The following is a 16380-nucleotide window of genomic DNA, read 5'->3' as shown; positions in this document are numbered from 1 at the left end:
TAGCCGTGTTTCCATTGACATATTTTTATGCACATTTTGAAGTATTGCATCAGAAAAGCTGTATGGAGACGGCAAAATTCGATAAAACTCCCTCAATTGCGGAAAAAGTTTTGTTCTACAACATCCGGTCGCATTTTGCAGTATGCAAGCCAACATGCTTTTCTGGCTATTCTGACCCACAATGCTCTGCGCAGTGGATATATGAGCAAGAGGGTCATTCAAGGCGCAATGCTATGAAGAAGTAGTCCCAATTGTATGCATACTGCATGTACTGTATGTTCTCTGTAAGGGCAGCTGCAGTACATACTAAAAGTAAAAAGAAAAGCCCCCAGGGAGAGCGCCGGGCTTTGAAGCAAATTTCCGTTGTGGCCTAACGGCGGAATTACAACTTACGTATCCGTCACGTGATGCCATTGGACGCAAAAAGCCTTTTCCCCAAACACTTACATTGGGAAAGAGACGTCTGTAACTCAACGAAATTCTTTTTGAACTTCCGGTATGAACACTTGAATAGCCCTTATTTAAATCATTAGGTCCTAAAAGTTGTAAAATGCACTAATAGCTGAATCCAGAGTTATTTCCCTTCCTCTGTTCATGTGCATGAGACCCAGACCGCGGCTGGAGCGAGGGCTGGGAGGCAGAGTTTAATGAAACGCTACCGCACCTGCTCTTTGGGCCCAATGGATGCGGAAGATCGTCGGATGATCCGGGTACTTTATCTCTCGGCAGTTGAACTATTTTGGCTTCATACGCCACTGAGCAGCTCTCATATTAATGAATGGAATCCACGGTACAGACAATACGGAACATGGCCAATACTAGCTGACAAGAAAGAACAATTAAAACTTACCACCAACTTCTCACCAAACTACACTGTAACGCAGTTTATTCACTCCAAACCAGTTGATGAAATTAGTTTTTTTTTTACCACATTTCAGAAGTTTGCTTAAACTTCTCTTGATAGTTGAATGGAAACACGGCTACTGATTCTGTTTGTGGGTTTGACATCAGAGAACAACGGTGGGTCTGGATTAAAAAACATCATTCATATGTAGTAAAAGCTGTGGTCCCTGTTGCAGCTTCACCATGAGGAAGAACGTCTAATTCAATGTGTTTTAGGTTAGTCAGATTACTGCCAGTTATAGTAGAATTCGTGTGAGCTGTTAATTAAAGCCACATTTACTTTTTCTTATCCAGCAGCGATATTCGTCAGTTTTATGGAGCGTTCTCTGTGGCAGATGCAATGTTGCCAAAATTCAGCATTTTAGGCACTTGACAGTCACGCACACATGCACGTATACATTGTTTTTCCCATCGTCCACCTCAAACTGCCTGAAGAGATGATTCTTTATATGCTCTTCACAGCGGATGCTACCCCTGCATCAGTCTGATGAGTTAAAGATGCAGCCACCTCTCTGTTGCAGCCTTCTCTGATGGCATGACTCACAAACCTACCAGCAGCCCAGCTGGCAAGCAGCAGCACGAGCTAACAGTCATCATCATGTGAAAACCCCCTCTCACAGATGTGACGTTAGGGCTCCTCGCAATTTATGCAGTGAGAAATCTAATAGAGGGCGGCGCACTTTAGTCACCATGGCTCATCGTGGACTTCAGCAGGGAAAAAATGACGCCTGGATGTCATTAGCAAAGCATTATTTAGTGATGGGGTATTATATGTGGGATGGGTTGCCAGCTCTTGAGCAAGGCTGTGGAATCTGGAGCTGCAGTTAATTATCTTTTAAAGTATTGTTTATATTGTGCTTTAATGTGTATGAAAGGATTAATTCTACTGTGACTTTCCCTGAGTTAGATTTGGCTGTGGGTGATAAGTAATTTTGAACTTGATTGGATGTGGCCAGTGAGGTCATTGTGCAATTAGAGTACAGCTGTATCAATATTACCAGTCGCTCTTTTTCCTTCTGCACCTTCTACCCCGATCCCCCTCACTGAGAGCACTGGAAACACTTTTCAAAGTAACACTTTTTCTTTTTGACTGAAAAGCACAACTGTCGTCCAAAAAACAATGCCCACATGTCATAAACGTATTTGGATTGAATTGCATTGTACAGTTTGTGATTTAAATTTGAGCTTTATAGCAATATGCAAACCTTGACTGTGTGCAGGACTTTTAATTTGACAGAGCAGTTCAGTGACATGTGATTGCCAATAGCTAAAAAAAGCTCAAGGCTTAAAAACAGAAGAGATGTGAGATGACTCAGATAAAGTGAAAGAAGCTCTTCTCTGTCAACAAACACATGATACCAGTTTGTTTTGTAATACTGTAATATTGTTTGTGCAAAGAACCTGTAATACTGAATGGTTTAATGAATCTGCTCTTTCTGTCTTTCTTTCGCACTAGTTACTAAATGGTTTGCACTCTACTGATTAGTGTAACACAATACATGTGTGCAAGCTACTGCTGACAAATTCAACCATCTGATACACGAATAACATTAATTTTGTGCATGTTTATAAACTAAATGAATTAAACAGAGAAGTGGTTCACACTGGAGTCAACACACAGAGGGGTCAGAGGTCATGCAAAAAAACAAAAACAGATAAAATGTTATTTAACAGAGAAGAAAGGGGAAGAAATCATCTCCCATGACATGCAACTTATTCACTGTGATCACTCAGCCAAAGAGACAAAGGCCAGCTCAGGGAAGTCATGACATATTTGATATGAACCTGTACAGAAACTTTTCAAGCTAAAGTCAAACAGAGGTGGGCTGTTCCCGCTTTGTGTGGTGGGATTTTGTCAGCACGACCTCGGCAGAGCAAGGTCTGAGTGACTGGAGGTGTTCCAGCTGCAGCCAATAATAAACACCAGGGAGGGACGTGAGAGGATGATGGGAAGAATGTGTGCGGCGTGCTGATCAAAGCGTCACTTCCCGGGTGGCGTGCAAGGAGGTTGACCACGGGGGAGGCAACAGTGTGCAGCCAATAAACCTGGAAAGGTCTTTCTCCAGTTCAAAGAGTGACACATTAAAATGAATTTCCCCCTTTTTTTTCTGGACGCTCATCGTGGCTTTCAATAACATATTTTTCGTGCATTTTCCTACGAATGTCCAGCAACACGTGACGCACGTGTCAATATCTGCTCAAGTCTTTTCAAGACTAAACTACTTAGTTAGGTTTAGGAATAGATCGCGGTTTGGGTTAAAATAACACCGGAAGTGGCGTAACTTTAGGAAGGAAGTTACGTGACAAATAAATCAACTTTGACTTGTGGTTTCAAACGGGACACTTACAGCGGTGTGTTTTTTTACCTTCCCATCTATCCCGACCTCCTCCCTGTGATGAATTTGCCACTCATATTTCCTGGTTCACAATTACGTGGATTACATAGAAATTGATTTCGTGCTGACCATCATGAAAAAAAATCAAAATTCTTGTCTATTGCTGCCTTCAAATGAAACTCGTGAGCTCGTGTTTACAACATGGGAAGTCGTGTACACAATATGTTTGGCGTTCAAGTGGTTAAGTTGTGAAGAACACAGCTGCTAAGCAACGGCAATATTAACGTTACTGTCGGCGTCTATAAGCCACAGAGGCTAACAATTTAGAAAGCTAGCAAGTGGGTAACATAATGCAGGAAATGCAAAGGCATCATGACAGAGGTAAAAGATAAGGTCGTTGGGAAGGTCCACATTTTCCTCAGACATATTATAAAATTATGAAGAAAAACAACATATGACTAAAATTACAATATATTAACTGGAATGAAAAATGAACTTCCATCGCCTCCGCTATTTCAACTTTTCAACTGGTTTCAACTCTTGAACTTGAAACTTTCCACCTACGAGGTTGTGAATACCACAAGAGTGGGTCGTGCATACGGAATCTTCTCGTGAACGCGGTTAACGCGACCCCATTTGAAGGCACCGTATGTACACGAATCACACACATACAATTTCATGACTATTTCACAACCTGCTGTGTGACTATGCTGAAAATACACTAAAAAACACTGTCATAGTAAATTGGAAAGGGTGAATTGTTTTGTCATTCTGGCAACAAATAAAATGACATATTAAGACATTATAATAGTCATGGTCCCTGCAGAAACAGTGGTCTCCTATTACACATCCATGTGACTGTCTGGGCCACATCCAGGCCGGTCGGGGTCATGCTCAGTGTGTGTGTGTGTATGTGTGTGTGTGTGTGTCTGTGTGTGTGTGATCAGCCTTAACAGACAGTGCTTCAGGCTGTATCAGGATAGTGTGAGTTTTAGACCCCTCCTCCATCTCTCCTCACACTCTTTGTCTTTATTTTACCACTTTGACATAACTTGTCTCTGTGAACGGTCACCTTTAACTGAAGGCATGCAGAGGAGTGGAGAGGCTGGACTAAAGTAATGGCCTAACCCTGATCCTTCTTATCTGATGACCCCCCAGCATTGACCCCAGCAGTCAAGTGCCAGCTTCCCCTTTCTGGGAAGATAAGTTCTGCTGCAGGAGAGAAATGTGCACCTTTTGACGCACAAACGCTCTTTTTGTAGACACACTTTTGCAAACAAAGACGTTCGGCCTCGAGCAAAAACACACAGAGATCAACCTCCTCGTCTCAGCCGCGCGACATGCTGCAAGCTTCTCCAGGCAAGATTCCAATAGGTGCACGCTTGACCTGGTTACTGAAAGCTTATTTTACCCTCTACTGACCAACTTCACTTCCTTCCCTCCTTTTCTATTTCCTTTTTTAACTCCTTCACCACCACACTGCTCCGTTCTTTAAGAAACTTCTAACAGAAAGGTTCTGCATGAGCGAACAGAGGAGGACAGGTTTGTTTTTTTCTGCTGCGCCGAGTGACTGCGGTGCAACATCTGTGCACTAATTCTCTCTCTTACCTCGACAGGCACGTCTCTGAAACTCGACGGCACTGAGGCAGATGTTATATAGCTATTACAGATGTGACGGAATAGCAAACAGCATTTCATGACCGTCTCTGCTTCAATGTAAACTGAGAGAACATGACTGATTCTTGCTAATGAGTTTTGGTTCCTGCACTAACATACACACACACACATGTGCACATGCAAACCTATGACTAACCTTTTGAACTTTACTTTCTGGTCAATGAATTAGCAAGACATGTCAGGGTTGGGTTTCTTTTAGCCTCTGATGGCTGCCATATGGTTTCAGGTCAGATTTGTAGCCGTGCCCTTTGTGAAGATTAAATGACAGGGATCCTATCTGTGGCTCTGTAAATGCTAAACGGAGGCCTTTATGTATAGACGGGTTTCTTGTATAGAAACATTACTGGGTGTGTGTGCTTTCAGGGGGCAAAACCGCTTTGACAGCCGCTGTAATCAACGTAGATTTTGCATTGTTTGTATATTCTTGTTGACTATATTAGAGTCCGACCACCAGATATCATTATCATATGATGTATTAGTTTGAGATTTGTTTATTATTATCACCTATTATGAGATGGGTGACTTTAGATCAGACATAAGTGTGATTTGACTTGGGGGACCAGGGTCTGTTTGGTTGACACTCCGGTCGGCGTTCAAGTTACGTGAGTCCCTCTTGATGGCCGCTGCCAGACACTTTTTCCTTCCTGAACAGGTATAATGTTAATTTAAAAGTGGAGGCTTGGATTTTGGTCTTGTTACTAGTACAATCAGTCACACAGCAGCTCTTTGTATGTCGGGCAGGTGAACATTAAAACCCCTGACCACTCTCTATTAAATAGTGTGTTGCTCGTTGCTAACGTTAGCGGTTAGCCCATAGTAGGAAACGTAACAAAAGCCAATACAATATTGCTGATATGTCCGAGTCAACGTTAAAGTTGAAAGTTGCACAGTGGCGCATGATGCCAAAATGGCTCGACTGCCGACTGGAAATGTACCAGGATCTTCAGGCGATCTTCCGCATCCATTGGTTCCATAGAGCAGACGCGGTCAAAACCATCAACGCTTTTGTCAGGGCTTGCTACCGCCGCCTCCCAGCCCTTGCTCCAGCCTCTGTCTGGCGGTTGCCCAGGTGGACTACCGGACATCTTCTCTTCAAAATGTAACATTACAGCATACCGGAGTGAGCTTTCCCCCACCGTAGTCGTGTAACGTTACAGTAGTTTAGAGACGTAACAAAGTTTTGCATCACTTTTAAGTTTTAAGGCATAGTCGCTAAATATATATACATATTTCCTTAGAGTGTGGGTCGATCACCCTGTTGTTGATCAGTTCATATTTATCGATCTGTGGAGCAGGACAGCTCGCCATGAACACCCGCTGCTTTGCCAGCGCTGTGTGACTAGAATGCTTTTGCCCATCAGGCAAGGATCAATCATTTCCTTCAGTTTTTAGCAAAGACACGTGATCCCGTTAGAATATAAAACCATTTCATCCATGTTCTCTGTGGTTGGTGCAGTTTACTGCACAACAACAAGTCCTTGTAATCTCTGCTTCCTGTCAACTTGCTTTCTACCCCCTAGTTGCGCGCGCAATTCTGTGATAACGTTGCACAGAAACACGTTTATGTGCACCTCAGGGAAGACACCTGTGTAACCACCAAATGACTGTTTGACCACAGAGCTGACGGCAGTTGCATCACTGCTCCTGCTACAGTACGCTCAGTTCTAATGTTAATGGAAAAGACTCTAATAATGGGTGTGTGGATTTGAATGTGTTTTGCTAAGAGTACTTCAGCAAGGCTCTATAAACACTGCACTAATCCGCAGGAAGCCACAAAAGTCATGACTCCCCCCGCCTTCACTTTACTATCCACTCCTTCCTCCTCCTCCTCCTCCTCGGTGGACCAGAGGACAGTGAACACAACAGACACTCAATACTAATACTCCAGCATGGTAACCAGTACACAGACTGGTGCAGAAGTGGACCATGGGAACAGTCTTTTCAGGCCTGACTGTAAAAATAAGGTAACTCTATACTCCTGTGAGACGCCACAGTGGAGGGGTGGAGCGATGAAAACTTGTAAAAGCACCAGGGAGACGTTCGAGAATATTCTGTGAGGAAAAATGTACACATGTGTTTTGTTTCGCAGACACCCGGGATAAACAGCTAAAGTTAAATCACAAATATATCGTCTGTCATCGCTGACACATTTATTTCCTTTGTGTGTGTGAGTAGATAACGTGACCTGAATGTGAGCAGATCAAATGTAAAAAGAATTTGGGTTCTTTTGTTCGAAGCTACTAGATGCTCCAGAGATAAGCGGTAAGATAACACTGCAGGTCTCGGGGGAGTGAATGCAGGCAGGGTGGACGGATTTTCTTCTAAACCTGTGAACAGCAGAGACATGTGGCACAGCCAGCACTTAAGCCCAGTGTTTGGAGTGCAGAGAGAGATAAGCCAGCCTGACTCCAGGCAGGACTCGTGCTGTTCGCCGTCGAGAGGGGAAACCAAACCTCCACCGCCACAAGCGCTGTCTGTGTCAATTAACTGTACGCACAGCGCCCTAGATTACACGTTTTAATGATTCTAACGCAGAGGAGCTTTTGTCAGCATAGCAGGTCCTGTTTATGAACTACTTACTTTAAAACAGAGGAAGGAAGCGCTTCTTGGTTCTGGTGGTTCTACGAGGCCTTATGAATGCCACCCACGGCTGGTATATAATCCTGACTGATTAGTTGTTTGTTTGTCAGACCCTGATGAAGACCTGAGTCGATGCCAGTTGGTCTGTTTTATTATATGCTCAGAAAATAAAATCACTGTATATTTTTTTCACCTTAAGACGGAGAGCCTTAGTTTTTTCTGTCTGCAGACGATCTATCTGTTTCATGTACTTTACTTACTGTTTGATATTTCTTACCTCTCATTATGCATATACATTTACGTGTTTGTGTTCTTTTAATTTATAATCTATGTTTTCTTACTTTTTTATTTAGAGCTGCAACGATTAATTGATTAGTTGTCAACTATTAAATTAACCGCCAACTAGTTTGATAATCAATGAATCAGTTTGAGTTAATAAAAAGTCTACATTTTCAGATTCCAGCTTCTTAAATGTGAATATTTTCTGGTTTCTTTACTCCTCTATGACTGTAAACTGAATTATCTTTGAGTTGTGGACAAAACAAGACATTTGAGGACTTCATCTTGGGCTTTGGGAAACACTGATCGACAAAATACAAGTACACTGTTAAGAATTTCCCAGTAAAATAACAGTAAAGAACTGGCAGCAGGGTTGCCATTATTCTACTGTAAAATTAACATTATTATACTGTCGCTGAAATTTACAGCTTTGTACTGTTAATGAAAAATACAGTATATACAGGTTTTTTGATTAATTTCACAGTATTTTATAGTTAATTTCCTGTTTAAAGATACATTATATAGCTGTTTTTCCCCTTTCTTTTACATTATCTTACTGATTTGTTTTAATGCACTATTTAGGTTGTATTTTTTACATACATTTTAATAAACATTATTTTTTGCCTATATGAATCGACTTAGCAGGTTACAGACATAGGAATAGTCACACTAAATACAATTAAAGGCACTTGTTAAGAAAAAGGCTATAATTAAGGCTATGATGCCCAAAATGTCTGTCTATATAAGCACAGAATGCAAACCATAAAAACATGTGAGTGAAGAACAGAGCTAATTCACTGCTTTTACAATCATGTACAATGTGTGAGAAAAGAAAATCTACAGCTTATCTTATTGCACTTTACTTTTTATTTTCATATGAAGTTCAACACAGCGCCAACAAAAACCTGACACAGATAACAAACCAAATTTCAGAAGAAATAGCATTTCTGAAGACATCTGTCAATCTTACTAACCTTACTTTGTGGAACAGCTACAGACAGTTGAACTATATCATAGTTAAAACAAAACTCTCAAATAATATTTTGCCTTATATCATAATGAGCACCAACACCACCAGACATGTGACATCATGTCCAAGTATGAATATTCAGTCTCTAACAAGGCACATGGATAAGTGTGGAAGTCCAAGTATTGGGCGATGGTCGGGGAGTGAGTTAGTGAATGACTTATGGCCCACTCAAAGACACCAGTTCTCTCAATCCAGCCTTGGTAGCCCACTGACTGTGTGAGAGAGAGATATATGAGTTCCAACACAACTTTCATTGTAACTTCTCACATACAAAATCAGCGTGTGTACCCCTCATTTCCTCTTATCATGTATGTAATGTAAACTCACCATTTTAAATGAAGTCCCACTCAAGTCCATGAGTCCCATCAGCAGAGTGGATACATGTGGATATACGGTTGTAGTCTTGTCTTGTAGCTCGTGAATTTGCCAGTTTTCTTTGAGAAGACTTTGCCCTGTCCATCCTTGGTGCCTCTCTCAGGGTTTATTCCTACGGTGCACCTGAAAAATGATAGTGTTTCTTCAGGTACTGTGTAAAAATCAAGTTGTGTGAATCACTTAGATTAATGCCACAATAAAAATACAGGTTTTACTGAAAGTATCTAACCTTGAGATTAATTTGAGCGTGCAGGTGTAGAAGGTGGAAAATAATGCAGCAAGCCCCATCAAGAAGGTGGGCTGGATCCCCTCACATATGAAGTGGCCCTCAAGGCTGACCATCCAGCGCCAATAGCTTCCTGCTGTTTCACCTGAAACTTAGAAAGAATTTTCCTCAGTCAACTTCATGGATTTTTAGTCAATGTTTGAAATGAATTGTGTTGAGTGGTGTGCATTACTGGTTGAGAAACGTTTTTTTGATCAATTATGAATATTCTGACCATCTGATCTATAGAACATGTGGTTTTCAGATATCATTCAAAAACACTAGTTAGCTAGTAAATAACCTTGCCTTCAATTTTGTATCTGCTCTGCTGAATTACCACCCAATAACCAACATGCACTGAAGTCTTAATGTTACTTTAAATGTTGAAAGGACTTCCATAGACTGTAAAATGTATACACCGTCGTTATGCATGAATTCACTGGCAAAATACATGTGTCAGCACATTAACTTAGATATTAACTTGAATACATAGATATTAAAATGAGCTCCTTGTGTTGTCCGATTAATATGCAATCATCTGTGAAATTCTAGCTAGCTGTTGAATCCCTCTATCATGACATGCACATATTCTGTAATGCAAAACATCAAACATCAAACTGGAAACATCACTGATAACCTTTGCACAGATTTATTAATTAAATAAAATTACTACTTACCAAATAATCAGTAAGATGGGAATGGATGAAGAAAAGAACGGATCCAGCCTCACATGTGCAGATCAGGTGAAATGCTCTTCCCAGAATTCAAAAAATACTGCATCAAACTGTTATTCATGATACTTTAGACTGTTGATCAGCAGTAAAGTGCTGTTTTTTAAGAATACATTATAGTTCAGTTAAAAAACGGCCTATGAGCATAATTTAACAGATTTTCTTTTGTATTAACAGTAAAGCACTGTTTTTAGCAATAACAGGTTAATACTGTTGGAATTCTGCTGTAAATTAACAGCAATTGTTTACAGTGTATGAACCTGAAAATGAGCATAATATGTCCCCTTTAACATATGACAATAACTTGAAATAGAGATGCATTTTCAATATGTGTTGTCCTTTTAGGCAATTCAAGTGCTGGTTTACATGCAAAAACAGAGTCAGTAAAGCCCTTAACACCTGGTGTAAAAATAGTGTTTGGCGTGAATCGGTTGAATCTAGGTGTAAAGGAGATCTGTCACTAGATTGCATCTGGTCACGTTGCTCAGAATAGAGGTGACAACAGCTCCTCAGATGGAAACTGTGCACATTTCCTTCCCCTTTGACGTGAGCTAGAATCCTCTGAGAGTCAAGTCATCTGCATCACATCAGTACTGACTGGCATGGACAACTTTGATGCACATGACCTGGAGAACATTCACTAAAAATACGCATCCAACTTTGGTCAGAGCATCTGTGCAGAAAAGAGGAAGGTTTCCACAGAAAAACTTGATGTCTGGGACGATTTTTACTTTGGAAGAGGAAGCGATCTTTCTCTTTTGACTCGCTTTCTATGTGTAGTTTCTGTTTGTTTTCATCAGACGTGTTTGGTCTGGATTGATTAGTGTGAATAAGGAACTCAAAAATGACTCATTAAAAGAAAGAACAGAGTTGCACACAGTAGTGTGTCGGGGCCCATATAGTGGTTGCCTTTAATTCATATATTGCTATAGAAATGTGAATAAACAAGGGATGGAAAGTCCCCATCACACACAACACAGAGCCTGAGAACAGTTTACTGTTAATGACATCCCCAGTGTAATCCTGTATCTAAAAGTAGGAACGTAGCATATTTAGCCGCTCTTCTGGCCTTTTTGGGGTTTTACAATGTTCTTTGGGGAAAAAAACTCTACAATGATGAGTAATAAACGATCTGGTGTCTGATCTACTTTCTGTTGCTGTTTCATCTCAGTTACTTACAACCTTTCCCACTTCTGGTAAGTTCAGAGCTAGGTCAGGTGACCGCAGCGTGCTCTTTCTACAAGAGGCAGATTACAGTCTAAAGGGACTGTTTGTGACTTCTTACACGTATAAATCATTGCGGTTTGGTGTCCCATGCGCGCTCGCATGTGGCTACGCTGTTCAGACTCAGACTCCAACACAAACTACACGGAAGCACCAAAAACGCAAAGTTGTATCTAGTGAAGCCCGTCTTGCAAAACAGTGTTGGCCGCGGTCGCAGGAAGTGGGGAAGACCGTAGCTTCGGTCTCCAGGGTTAGAGTCTCTGCTGTACTCTGCTCATCTGCCTGCCTGCTTGCCTTCACTCACACACCGTGCGCATTCTTGCTATTTCGCTCCACCTCACGTGCATGAGTGCACACTACACACTGCAGGAGAGTTAGTTTAGCTCTGAGAATATCTAGTGAATGTACAGTGGACGTTTGTGCAGAAATAAATGCTGCAGCTCCTCCACACCAACAGAGGTTTCCCGTGTATTGTGAAGGGACGGGGCTCCGCAGCGAGAAACGTTATCGTCTCCGACCAAAACTCCGGTGTCTCCCCTGTCCCTCGAGCCGCAGTCTGGAGGCTGAGGCAGGAAAAGCCAACACTAGGATCAGCAGTGATTCATGGAGAGACCTTCGTCTGGTCAGCTATAACATGACTGTCAAGCAGATGAAATATAGAGTGATACTGTGGTTTTAGCTGATGTGTGTCGCCTCATTGTTTTGAGCGATGCTCGTTCATGTCTATTTAGAGCAAGCACAAGCGCAAGCCCGATGCTGACTTTCGTTGACTTAGCGGCCACAGTTGTCGCTGTTAACAAGCAATTTCTGACTCTTACAAACAGTCCCTATAAAGGAACAGTGTGAAGCATTTAGTGGGATCTATTGGCAGAAATGGAATATAATATTAATAAGTATGTTTTCTTTAGTGTATAATCACCTGAATATTAGAATCGTTGTGTTTTCGTTACCTTCGAAAGAGTTGTTTATATCTATATAGGCAGCCAAGTTTCTACAGTAGCCCAGAATGGACAAACCAAACACTGGCTCTAGATTGGGCCATTCATGTTTTCACTTTTTCGTGTCGGCCACTAGTTCTCCTACACGCTTGGCACACGGTAAAAGTTTCAGTTGGTTGCAATCTGCAACCTCACTGCATGAAGCCAAAATGGCTCGACTGCCGAGTGATAAAGTACCCGCATCATCCGGCGATCTTCCGCATCCATTGGGTCCATAGAGCAGGCACAGTAGCATTTCCTTTAACTTCTCCTCCCGGCCCTCGTTCCAGCCTCGTTCTGGGTCTCATTCACATGAACGGCAGCACTGAGAATAACTCTGGATTCAGCTTTTAGTGCGTTTTGCAACTTTTAGGACCTTATGATAAGGGCTATTCAAGTGTTTGTACTGGGAAGTTGATTTACCTAAAGGCTTCTTTATAGTTTACAAATTTACAATTACATTACTATTGTTGCTTTTACTTGTGTGATTTCCCCTTTTTTATATACAGTACATATTTTATGAGCATTGTTGAAGGAACCTGAGACCAAAGATTTCCATTGACTGCTTGATGGAATTGCCAAATGACAAATAATGAACCTTGAACCTTAGATCTTGAATCTTGAATCTTGATGCTGCCAAATCCTACCTTTAAACTGGGTTCAGACTACAGGAGTTGTGGGTTGATTTATCCCTGATTCACCCCTGGTACCGATGTTCGGCCCAGATTTTCTGGTAATGTGAGGAGTTTACAGATCCAATCTTAAATCTCCCGAACTGTTCGTAAACTCATCAGGGCCACCCCGATTAATTTCAGACAATTTTGACATTTAGGAGTTGAAATCTGGATGATTACGTCAGTACATTCCGAGCGGGACCTTAATAGCCAACCCGACTGGCTTCAGCAAGAGTTTGATTGACACATGGCTCATCCAATCACCTGCCAAGTATTTTTTGAAAGTGCCTGCCCTTTTCCAAACATTTTCCAGTGATGGCCAAGAAATTGTTCGGCACATAACCCCCAGCAAATATAGTTTTTACGCTTCAGTATTTTTACAGAACAAATAAATGAGATATAATGTGTTAATTAGAGAGTGGTATCTATCACTTCATCTAACTCCCCGCAAGAAAGCGAAAATGTCTAATTATTGCTTTAACATTGCTCCTTGTTATTGTAGAGACAAACCTCTAAAATGTAATTTAATGACTGGCAGTGAGATAAAATGTAAATCACTCAATACAAAATAACTCCAAACTGTCTACCTGAATCATTCCCGAGACAAACACAGCAGTGGCTCATGAACAATACTCTCCCAGAGAGTTTATTTTGAGGAGCATTTTGGGGCGCACATCCACCAGCACATGAAGTAATCTTCCTCAGGGGGTGGGGGGGGGAGCGGGTACAGGAGGTTGCTAATAACAGCTGCCAGATGTGCAGAGTCCCCCGAGCCTGTGCACATTCTCACAGACAATGGAATGCTTGTGAGGAGCCCCAACAGGAAGTGAGGTCAGGGCTCTTGACCCCTCCCCTAAAAGCTTACTGAGAGACACAGCAGTGGGGCAGCTTTTAAAAGTGTCCCATCATAAACACACTGACAGTGAGAGTCCATAAAGCTCTTCTACTGCACATCCATTACACGCTGCTCATTCAACTTGCCAGCACTTCAGCCGAGAACACAGAGCACGAATAACAGAAGCTTTGAAGGTGCACCGTTAAACCGTTAAACCGTTAAACCGTTAAAGTTGCCTCTATCTTCCACAGAAGTTCGTCCTCTTCTTTTTTCTTTAGTACTTTCCACATACCAGCTGCTGCGTGGGCGGTAGGGATGATTGCGGTGAGAGTGGATTGCACAATCTTGATCCTTTCTCCACTAGCAAACCATCAGCAGACACGACATGAGTCAAAGATTTTGAAATTGTTGGTGGAGACCAGACCAACACTCATTTGCTGTCGTGTTTCCGTTGGGCATGTTTCAATCACCCCCGTAGGTAGACAGAGTGATGAGCAGCGAGGTGCTTTCCCTGATGTCATTCAGGTGGGATGTCTGAAGAAGTACCACCTGCTTCCTAGTCTTTGAACTGGGGTTACTTTAAATGTCGTACAGTTCAGCTCTTAATCATCGTTGTCTCAATCAATGTCTTTCATTTTCCATTTTCCATTTGCATCGTTTCTCTTAATAGGTCAATTTCTGAAAAACCCTTCATGGTGCACCCACTTTTTTTTTATTGTTTCCTCAAGAAAAAATTACTACAACAACCTAAACTGGTAATAATAACAAAAATAAATAAATATACATATATATATATATTTTTTTTTAGATATATACAGTATATATATATATTTATATATATCCTTAAGAAAAATGATTACAACAACCTAAACCATAACAAAGAAAGTAACATGGACATATAATAAAAGATAGTGACTGTAAATTGTAAAACAAAATATTCATAAACAAGGGAAGAGAAAAAATGGTAATCAGAATAAAAAAATAAAAAAATAAGAAATGTAAAAATATTAATAAATAATAATAATAATAATAATATTTTAAAATTAAAATAAAATAATAATAAACGTGTAAATATAATAACAGACAGTAACTGTAAATTGGAAAAACAATATTCAAAAACAAAGGAAGAGAAAAAAATGGTGAATAATAATAATAATAATAATAATAATAATAATAATAATAATAATAATAATAATAATACAATAAAATGTAATTAATGAATTAATACAAAGTAAGATAAGAAAATAAAAATAAAAAATGTCAAATAAAATAAAATAATAAATAATGGTAATAATAAATCAAATAAAATCCAGATTTCTTCAGCACAGAAGCTGCGGAGCTCCTAGATGTTTTTTTAAGATAACTAATAAATCTAATAACAACATTACAGCTCCCTCTTCTTATCATAGACATATGACATCATAGCCACTTGGGATGACTTTGGCTTTCAGCTGTAATGACTGTGAAGGCATTATTACGTCCTCTGGGGCTGGATAGGAGGCTCTTTCAGCGGAGCAGCACCTGCCCCGCTGGATGTCTAGGCGCAGCCCTGATGACTAACAACAAGCCCTGACTTACCTTCACCTCACCCTCCTCATTACACCTCCACTCAGACCTGAGGGATAATATGAGAAAATCACAGCAATGACTCACCAGAAACAACAAAAACAACAGTGCCACCAGAAGCAGGTCAAATGCTTATTTATTTATTTATCCTTTAACGCATGAGAATATGAATTTCATTACACTGTCATCATCATAGTGTTTTAAATATGCATTTGCAGCTGCTCTCAAGGCAAGGCAAAGCAGGATTATTTATATAGCACATTTCATACACAAAGGCAATTCAAAGTGCTTTACATATATAAAAGCAATGATAAAAGAGCACAAAGTGCATAAGATAAAAACGAATAAAAGAATATAAAAGTATAAATTAAAAGAAAAAACTAAAAGGATAATAAAACAATCAAAAGACAGTAAAGTGCAGCATTTTGATCAATTAAGAAAAGCGTCTGAGAACAGTTTGGTCTTGAGTCTAGATTTAATAATAATAATAATAATACATTTTATTTATATAGCGCTTTTCTGGATACTCAAAGACACTTTACACAGATAAAATGATCATAAAAACAAGGACATCATAAAAATATAAAAATATAAAAACACAATATGAATTACATATTAGAAGCAGTTCTAAAAAGGTGAGTTTTGATTAGTGATTTGAACGTGGACCGGTTGGTGCAGTCTCTGATGTGTTTGGGGAGTGAGTTGGTGCATCTTTGAGCTCATCTGGAAGTTCAGGGGAAAACTGGGGCAGGATGAGTTGAAGAGCGTGGGCTCTCTGGTTCACACTGAGAGGAGAGAGAGGAAGTGAAGAGGTGGAACATCTGGATTTCATTTGTGTGCTGGAGAAAAAGGTCCAGAAATAGGCTTAAAAAGTATTTTTCCATATTAATTGCTGTCCACAATCCCGCCTCATCGTTATATTTCGACA

General features: G+C 40.5%; 1 long non-coding RNA gene across 1 annotated transcript; it reads right to left on the bottom strand.

Moving 5' to 3' along the window:
* Positions 1–9026: 9026 nt before the first annotated feature.
* On the bottom strand, positions 9027–10188 carry LOC141781629 (uncharacterized). Its single transcript, XR_012596904.1, has 3 exons — positions 10123–10188; positions 9410–9557; positions 9027–9303 (listed from the first exon to the last, which is right to left on the bottom strand). It is a non-coding gene; the product is annotated as an uncharacterized LOC141781629 (long non-coding RNA).
* Between the last annotated feature and the right edge of the window lie 6192 nt (positions 10189–16380).

The sequence above is a fragment of the Sebastes fasciatus genome, chromosome 13, assembly GCF_043250625.1.
Source record: "Sebastes fasciatus isolate fSebFas1 chromosome 13, fSebFas1.pri, whole genome shotgun sequence".
NCBI lineage: Eukaryota > Metazoa > Chordata > Actinopteri > Perciformes > Sebastidae > Sebastes > Sebastes fasciatus.
Note: the sequence above shows the minus strand (reverse complement) of the source record. Positions and strands in the feature narration are given on the sequence as shown.